This window comes from Micropterus dolomieu, linkage group LG21, assembly GCF_021292245.1.
Source record: "Micropterus dolomieu isolate WLL.071019.BEF.003 ecotype Adirondacks linkage group LG21, ASM2129224v1, whole genome shotgun sequence".
Taxonomy (NCBI): Eukaryota; Metazoa; Chordata; class Actinopteri; order Centrarchiformes; family Centrarchidae; genus Micropterus; species Micropterus dolomieu.
The window spans coordinates 30,545,835-30,554,875 of NC_060170.1; positions in this window are offsets into that span (position 1 = coordinate 30,545,835).

Here is a 9,041-nt window from a genome sequence, read left to right on the forward strand (position 1 = left end):
CTTTTTTCATCTGATGTACTCAGATCAATATCAAGAATCCCTTCACTGACCCCACCCGTCATGCTCCAAATGAAGTTGTCATTAGTTTGCATGCTACTGGAACCATTTACCCTTTATTTTTAGGTGATTAGTTCAACAACTTATCCATTAACTTTAGATAATTATTTCAACTGTTTATCATTCTAACTAACTATTTCAAACATTGATCAGTTACTTTTAGATTACTATTTTGACATTTCTTCTTGCTTGCTAACTAGTTTTCATGAAGTAAATATATTAACGATCAACATCACACCAAGTCGTAATGCTATTTGGATGTTTATTTTTCTCCTAAACACAAATTTGTGGATATATTTCTTTGATTACATTTTCTACCCCCTGGCAGCTGCAGAGGTATCCCCTGGGGTACAAGTGCCTCTGGCTGGGAATCACTGCTCGAGCAGGCAAGAAATTAACTGAGTCGACTTTAAACTGGAAGCAGTAATGCGTGTGCACTCATTAAGTGTTGTTTAACCCTGAGGAATCAGTCTTTCTGGTCTGAATGCAGCAAGAGGCTGGAAGCAGGTCGGGAGAGGTCAGAAAGGACAGCGAGAGCTTCTTATGTGAGTCGGACACTTTTGAGGACCACTGCAAGGGGCACTGAGTCACTTCATTGATATTCAAGGATTTGACCTGCCGACAACAGGGATGTCACTGAGGTTAAGACAGCCGTGCCTCTCTGTATTGTGCCGGGCCGAAAAGCCAGGGGGTCCCCGGCCCCCCCACCCCCCTCTGCGCGGTTGTCATGGTGAGCAAATCAGTCCGGCAGCACTATGTCACACTCATGTGGGCACATTCTCTCTTTCTTCCTCTCTTTCTTTTCTTTCTCTGACTTTTTATCATGCTGCTTCACCGAGGTGATTGCCAAAGAGAGCTTTATGTACACTGACAATCCCTTGTGTGTCACAAGCATCCCCATACATCTACAGAGCAAAGAAGAGAAGGATCTGAAAATCCAAGGGCTTCCCTTCCCAAAACGCATGGCAACAGACATATTTCCTCACTGTTGTGGGATCTGAGTGGGTGTTAGGTATCCAAGGACACATCGGGTCAGGTGGTGAATCCAAGCTGCTTGTCACCAAGTCCACAAAACAACAGCTGGAGCGGAGGACTGTTGCACCAGTTACACCTCATGTCAAGTGAGCATTATTACTTTGAGCTACTATTGTATCCTTACATTAGTCTGTTTAATAGTAAGGGACCACAGTAAAATGAAGTAAAGCTCACTGATAAGAGCAACGATCAATCAACAGAAATTCATTTGATTCACTCGCAGAGCACACGTTCTTCATAACCTTACTGTGTCTTATAATGGAAAACAATTGACTGATGTCTGGCGCTGCGCTGTCTTGTTGTCACACAAATATGTTCCTAGAGCCAATGTCAAGGAGATTAGAAAATTGCAGTAGAGCTGGCGAGTTGTTGCTCTCAGGTGATGGGGCATGTCTGTGCTTCACCCTATCTGAACCTGACGGCTGCTGCGGTTGGCACTGTAATTATAGAGGATAGGCATAAATCACAGAGCAAGAGATTGGCGAGAGAGGGGGGGGGGGAAGAGAGACATACAGAAAAAGTCCATAATAGCCTCAGGGCCACAGGAGGCCCTGAAACATACTGTTCCCTCCTAAATGCTCTCCCCCTCAGTCTCCTCAGTCCCTTCTTTTACTTTCTTTTCTTTCTTTCAGAGCTCTCACACACTCAAACACAAACACACACTTGCAGCCTGTCTCTCAGAGTTCACATCCGTCCTATGGCAGTTGGACAATAGTCGGCCCTTTACTGGTCCTGTGGGTTGCTGATTACACCATGCTCCTTCATCCAGCACACATTAAAGCAGTACGCACCAGACCACAGGAAATAATGGTTGCGACTGCTGATGTGGACCTATGCCACCCTTCTTGTTTCCACATCCCCCTGAAGGGAAATTTTATATTCTCTACAAAACGTGTCACAACCAGCATCATAAAGCAAATACCAGATTTAGCCACATTTTACTTGGGGAATATACTCCTCTCATGTTTTTGGCAGACAGATGTCTTTAGTTGAGAAATAGTACATGGTATGCTGTACACCACTGTGGTTTTATAATTGGTAAGTGTTAGTGTAAAACAATTTAGTAGTCAGCATAGTGATTTAATAAAAAAATAACTCTACTGAGTGCCACTCTTTAACCTCCTTTATATTTTAATTATTTTAGCTGTTAAACCACATTGGTTATATTTTAATAAGTCCCAGCCAGAATCAAGCTGGTGATGTTGCAATCAGCCCATGGTGTGCTTTTTAACCACTAGGTCCCAACATCAGTTTTATTATTGGGTGAAATGGGCACTTCAGCACATCCATAAAGTTGAGAGACAGATTTAAAAACAAGTCCTCCAAACTGAAAGACAAAAAACTGTACATAGTTGGTTCATAACATAAAGACATACAATAAAACAGACATAGACAAACACCCACTAAAAAATACAACTGAAAACAACAAAAGGGAAAGAAAGTACAGTATGTATGCTATAAACCCATGTATCTCAGTGTTTACAGATTTGCCTTTGTTTTGCCGTAGTATTGACAGCTTAGGAATCAGACAATTAAAGCTGGGTTAGGCAATTTATTCCAGAAGCATTTTTTGTTATATTTGTTGATTCTTTTTACATCTCGACAGTAATAAATCAATCAAATGCATTGACACACAAAATTTTAAATGCGGTATCTGTGGCTGACGCAGGACTGTAATAAGCACTACATTCGGCCCAAATCTGCCTGCCTACCTGTGTGCACTCTGCCCACGCACTCATTGTGCATGAAAATATATTTTGGGGGAGTGGCTTTGGAGGGAGGGCTGAAGGTGGGATTTTTTCAGTTGGATACTTTCAGAATCTGTCTCTAGCTAGTTCTAGCTAGGCCTTTCACTAAAAAAGAGCGAATGTTGTTTCGCGTTTTGCTGGTTTGCAGTCTCCACTAATTGCTCCCCTTGTAGTGCAATTATATAGTATCATTTCCCTTGACCAGTTCTGGGGCAAGGCCATTCACACACTTAAAAATCAATTTTAGAAATGAGAGACTGATAAAATTGTTAAAGCTTAATAAACTCAACTTTTTCTGACATTTACTACTACTATTGGCTTCTGATCTAATATTTTCGAAGCGTGTCTGTTTAATGACATTATTACTATTACTATTATTATTATTACCTGTTGATCAGTGGAATAATGTGAAAACACCTCACACACGATTCTAGAGGTCAGAAACTCTGCAGGGAGTCGTTAAGATTGGACAGTTTCAGGCAAAAAAAAATTAGGCTAGATTTTGGGAAACACCTTGGTTTTGCTGACAAGTACTAGGAGACCTTTGTTGCCATGGTTACAATAATAACAACATGACTAAAGTTAGGGAACGCATGCAAAATCCACGCTGACTGCCATTATGAAACGGTAAACAAACAGTGGATTCACATGTTAAAGTCAAATATTTTATTGACCCAAACTTCCACCCCTACCCCCTCCTTCTGGACTTAGTCTCTATAACAATGTGACACTACTTCCTTCTTTGGTCTCAGCAGACAAGAGTCATAATTTATACAGCCATTTCACTGTTAGGCATTTGTTAGATGACAAATGCTCTTGTTAAGTCAGGAGGACGGTCTGCCTCATGACAAGCAAACTGAACTTCATCTCTAAAGTCAATGGAGTACCCCTTTAAACAAAACAAAGCAACAAAAAAATGTTTCACAAATTGTTATAATCACCAGGGGGAAAGCACTTTTATTCATGCATACATGCGTAGTAAAGATAACCAGCATATGATCCTCATTGTATTCACAAAGGAAAATACCTCTTTTGAATACATCCCATAAAAGCAGCAAAAATGCTTAATCAGTCAAATACTGTAGCATTAAAGAAATGTCTAGAGAAAGTCTTTGATCTTGATTTCTTCATGCCTCCCATAGGGGAAAAGACTTTTCAAGATCTCTTCCAAAAAATGAGAAAGAAGAAAATAAATATCCTGACAAGCTCTAAATGTGATAGTAGCAAAGAAGCACACTGTAGGTCTCAAACAATTACTGAACCGTTTGCTTTTAATATAGCTTAATTGGTAATATTTTTATTTGCCTGACATTAGATCTTTATGGATATTTACAGTCAACAATAAACAATATCCAGTCAGCTGTTATTGAAGAACATATCAAGATATCAGGAGAACCAAATCTTTCTGATTGGCATTGTCAGTGGTACTATACCTATATATATATATATATGTATGTATCATTAAATCTGACATTACACTTCTGTTCAACAAGCAGTATTCAACACTGAAGGGAAAATCTATAGACGCCACTACAAAATCAAGTGAGTCTGAATGATTTCATCCTTTGAGCTGTGACAGAGTGAATTGTGGAGTCTGCAGCCACTCGAATTAGGACATGTGGAAATGAACATATCTCTGCCGCAGCTGCAATACGCTTTTACTATATCAGACAGAGATGTAGACACTGCACTCAAGGTCAGTGCTTTTCATGTAAAGATAAGGTTGCTAAGAAGACAATCAACACTTCCCATTGCATTTAGAGCCAAATACTATAATGTGGCTTCCACTGATCCATAAAATCATTAACAAGTAGCTTTTAACAGGTTCCAAGGACCACAGCTTACTTTTTGAATAAAATATAAACAAGGGAAAATATCAAACCCATTAATCTTTCATTAAGCTCGCCGGATAAAAAAGAATCGCTTAAAGTATCATTCGTTACCATCACTGCAAGTGCAAAAGCCCCCTGCTAACATCAAAGGCTTCTCAAAGAAACAGAGTGGGAGAGAGTCAGTTAGCTGAATTTGGCTGAGAACCAGCTTGTGGTTTGGTTTTAATTTCGACTGACTCATATTGGCACTGAGGAGGAAATGAGGACCCGGCCCATAATGGTTTTTGTGGCATCAAGGCCTTTTTGAGCAAACACTTGCATAAACAATGCGCTGCCGTTATTAAAAGAGCCACGGAGTCAGACTGGATGTTGACAAAGGTTGAAAGCTCATCCTCGTCTTTGTGTCATGGAAAGATCAGAGGCTTCTCACGGCCAAAGAATCGGGAGACTCCATTTCAAATACATGTACAACACACACACACACACACACACACACATGCATGCACTCACACTTGTGCAGCAGGAGTATCGGGGAGTGGCTGGCAGGTTTGTGAGGGCGATCTAACATCACTCTTTGGAAGAAGACTTCTCCTGCTTTGTATGTTTGGGCAGGGCATCTTTGCACTGCAACTATTTTGTACCAGTGGAGGATCGTAAAGCAATTACAAATGTGGTTCATGACACATTCAACACTTGTACTTTAGAACTGGCCATTGACAGACAGATAAGCCACTGTTTACCTGAAAATAACACAATGATGTTCTTGCTGGCACCCTGTCTTTTCCATTAGCTCTCTTGCTGTCGTTTGAAAGCACACAAACAGCCTGGCAGTAATGCCAAGTAGGTTAATAACATGCAGTGGATTAAGGTTTTAGTATAGACCTGCATCCTCATGCTGAGGTACACAACCATCGAAATGCAGTGAAACATTTATTTTCGTCTACAGTACACAAAGCCTTCAATTGATTTCAGAGGCCCAATGTATTACATGAGTTAGTCATGGCTCATACTGAATTAAACATGGGAAGAAGAGTTTCTTTTTATCTACAGCCAAAGTGCTAAATATGACCACTGCAACTGATACTCGCCTACTTCAAATCCTCCCTTTGATAGTGAAAGCGTAGGAGCTTCAAATGTATCAGTTTGTCTTCATTTTCTAATGGGTTTTAGTCGCAAACACTGGTTGATGTTTGCAACTGGAAACTAAATTTTACAAAGCACTCTTTTCTGCCTTGTTCCCTGCAGAGCAAACATGTCATAGTTACGTTTTGGTTACTCTTTCATATCTGCATTTATTCTTTGTTTCCTGCGCAGGTAGATTTAATCAACCAACAGCAGGGTGACAGTTTCCCTCCAAATCATCTCTGTTAGGTGCAATAATAATTACACTGGACATGAAGAGACAGGCTTTTGTGATCTCCCACTGTTCTTTGGAGTTAGATGATAGTGAGATAATGCTCTGTTCATCTCAGGGATGTCACAGACGTGTGTTTCTGGTTGTGTTGGACTCATCTTTGCTGGTGTGGAGTTGTGATATTTTTGGACAAGCAAGGATGAAAGCCCGGGGTCCTGTGGCTAATGAGATACCGAGGCAGTGGGAATGATGGTTTTAATTACTGCCCAGGCCTGGTCTAAAGGGGGTGATTGCTGAAGAGCATGCTGAGTGTCCTAGGTTGGGAGTTCAGACCGATGCCAGTCATGCTGTGCCTGGCTGCCTTTGATGCTCACTCCCCTCTGCTTTATTCCCACATTGTGCTTATTAGAGTCTTTGCTGCTGATGCTTCACTGCACCTTTGTTTAAACCAATGCTTCGGACAAAGAGAGGCATAACCACCGAGATTTCAACTTCAAACCCCCAGAAAGTTTCAGTGATGCAGAAGGCAACTTAATCTTTTGTGGAAATTAAATCTGCAGCAACTCCCATTGTGCGGTGGCTCCCTGGCACACAGGAGATAGATTGTGAGTTTGCTCGCCGGAGATGGTGGGAGATTTGCTGTTGAATAATCAAAAGGAAGGTGTCCGAGGGTTAGCATCCAACAAAACATGCAAACTAAAGCTGCAAAAACTAGGAATTGCTTCTGAAATGATGAAAATGAGAATATTCATCTCAGCTATCTGCTCACATTTCAGGTGGAGAAATCTACAGTATATTCACAGGCAGGCTGTGAGTCCTCCATCTCCTTGGCTGCTCCCAGCAGGAGGGTGTTGCTACGTGTCTGCTCTCTGTTCTCCGGTAGCCCAGCTGTGGACCAACCCTTGTTGACTTTGCAGAGATCACATGGCATCCTCACTGTGGCCGGCTCCAAGGGGGCGCTGCCTCTGTAGGATGCTGATATGGTCAGCACAGGTCTCCTGCTCCTTCTCCTGCTGTCTTCCTTTACCCTCAGCCTCTCCCAAAAAAAGGGGGGGGAAGGCTTGGGCTGGCTAGCAGAGCATATTCACAAACAAAACATTTTTAATTTTTTTTATTCTTTCATGCAACAGCTAAATGTTGCCATTTCTTCCTCTTAGCAAACTGAAAAATGATTGTTCTCTTCTTTACTTCACTGTTGCAGTTGTTTACTTTAGCAGACAAATTCAAGCCCATTGAATCAAAATCTTTTCTGCCCAGATTTCCTGTATCTGTAGACACAAATAATCTTAAACAAGTCAAGGCCACCAGCCAAAGGTTTTTGTTATCAAATGAACAGGAAATGGTATTTGCCAAACAAATGAAACCTGAATGGCATATGTCCTTGGTGCTCAAGCTTGCAGAAAGTGTAGATAAGAGGTTGAATCATGATGATGTGTGAACCCAGTTGATGTTTTGGTTTTGTAACAATTCAGCCATAGTGTGTGTATATTTTTAAGGATTATTTTTGGCTGTGTAGTTTACAAGAATGTGTTCCTGAAAGACTTGGAAGAGAAAGAAGCCATCATATGTGACAATGATTACGAGTCTGATTCAAACCCTTAACATCACATGTACATTCTGTTCTCTGGTCCTGGCCTGTAGCCCCTGTTCAGTGTCAGTCTGACCCACAAGCCCTTATCATCTTTGCTGCTCGTAGTTTCAGCTTCCTCATCAAATACATGCGGGGGAAAAAACAGTCATTAGTAAAGCAAGAAATCTGAGAGCTGAGCCAACATTACTTTGCCACTTAGATTACAATATTAAGCTTCCTTGTAAATATAAATATACCTGGACTTCAAAATGCAAAGAATATACTGTTTACAATGTGTATAAAATGTGACAAATGAAATACTTGATTTACGTATTGGTGATCATAGTGTTAAGATTAAGATTAAAAACAGCAAATTAACTGAAATCTGTTAGTTTTGTGCACAAAAATAAAACATTTTACTTAAATTGTGATAGAATAGAAAAATAAATTTTCCTCTTTACATTGGACGGGAAGATGGTGGAAGAATTAGAGACTGTGCCAAAAAATGTTTAGCATGAAAGTTCATTCTCTGACTTGGAAACAAAATAAAAACCCAAACTCAAGGTCCACTTACAAGCTTTTTTTGGAGCTTTCAATTGCATCTTCCTTAGTGAATGGAATTTACTTAGCTGCTTGGTTGATAACTTCTTCTTCATATGTCATAACTGTTGGCAGCATCAGATGTATCCACTTAATACTATTTTATATTACAACCATACCGTATTATTCAATTAAATTTATTTATTAATTAATCATTTAGTCATCAGTGAAACTTGAATATTTTGGGGAAGAAAATCATGTCTTGTGCTATTTTTAGAATCTGCTTGGAAGTTTTCTTCTCCTTCTGATGCCAGACTGCTATTGGAAGTGAACCTCAGTGATTTTGACAATACCAACTGTGCGCCGTCGCTAACAAAGCAGGAAACCGTTGTGGTGTTTTCAATATAAATAGAACACCAGTTTGTTTGAGATTGAACGTACTTTATGCTTGGTTTGACTGATTATTCTGCATGGGCTTAGAAACTCCATGGTGCAAGTGTGTGTGTGTTTGTCAGTGTGATGCAGTGCCTGTGTCTTTTTTAAGGGGAACACGCTGATGCAGAGCAGATTAGGTTCCACGGCAGGCGGGAGAATAATCTAATTTTCCTAACCCGCTTACTGATATCATGGCATGGTAGATCCATATTATTTAGAATCCCCTCTTGTTCTAGTTTTCAGTTCAAGCTAAATAGAAATCCTGTGATTTGTGTAGAACTGAAGCTTTCATCATGTTTTGCCTTTAACATTTCAAACGGGAAGTGAGGTTGAATGCTATGGATATTTACCAAACTGTATTAATACAGGCACATGTTCCTGACAGCGATGGAGGCGACGATGATGACATACTTGGTCATGATGATAATAATGTAAGAATGAAGGGTGTGTATTTTGTGAAAGTGCAGCCA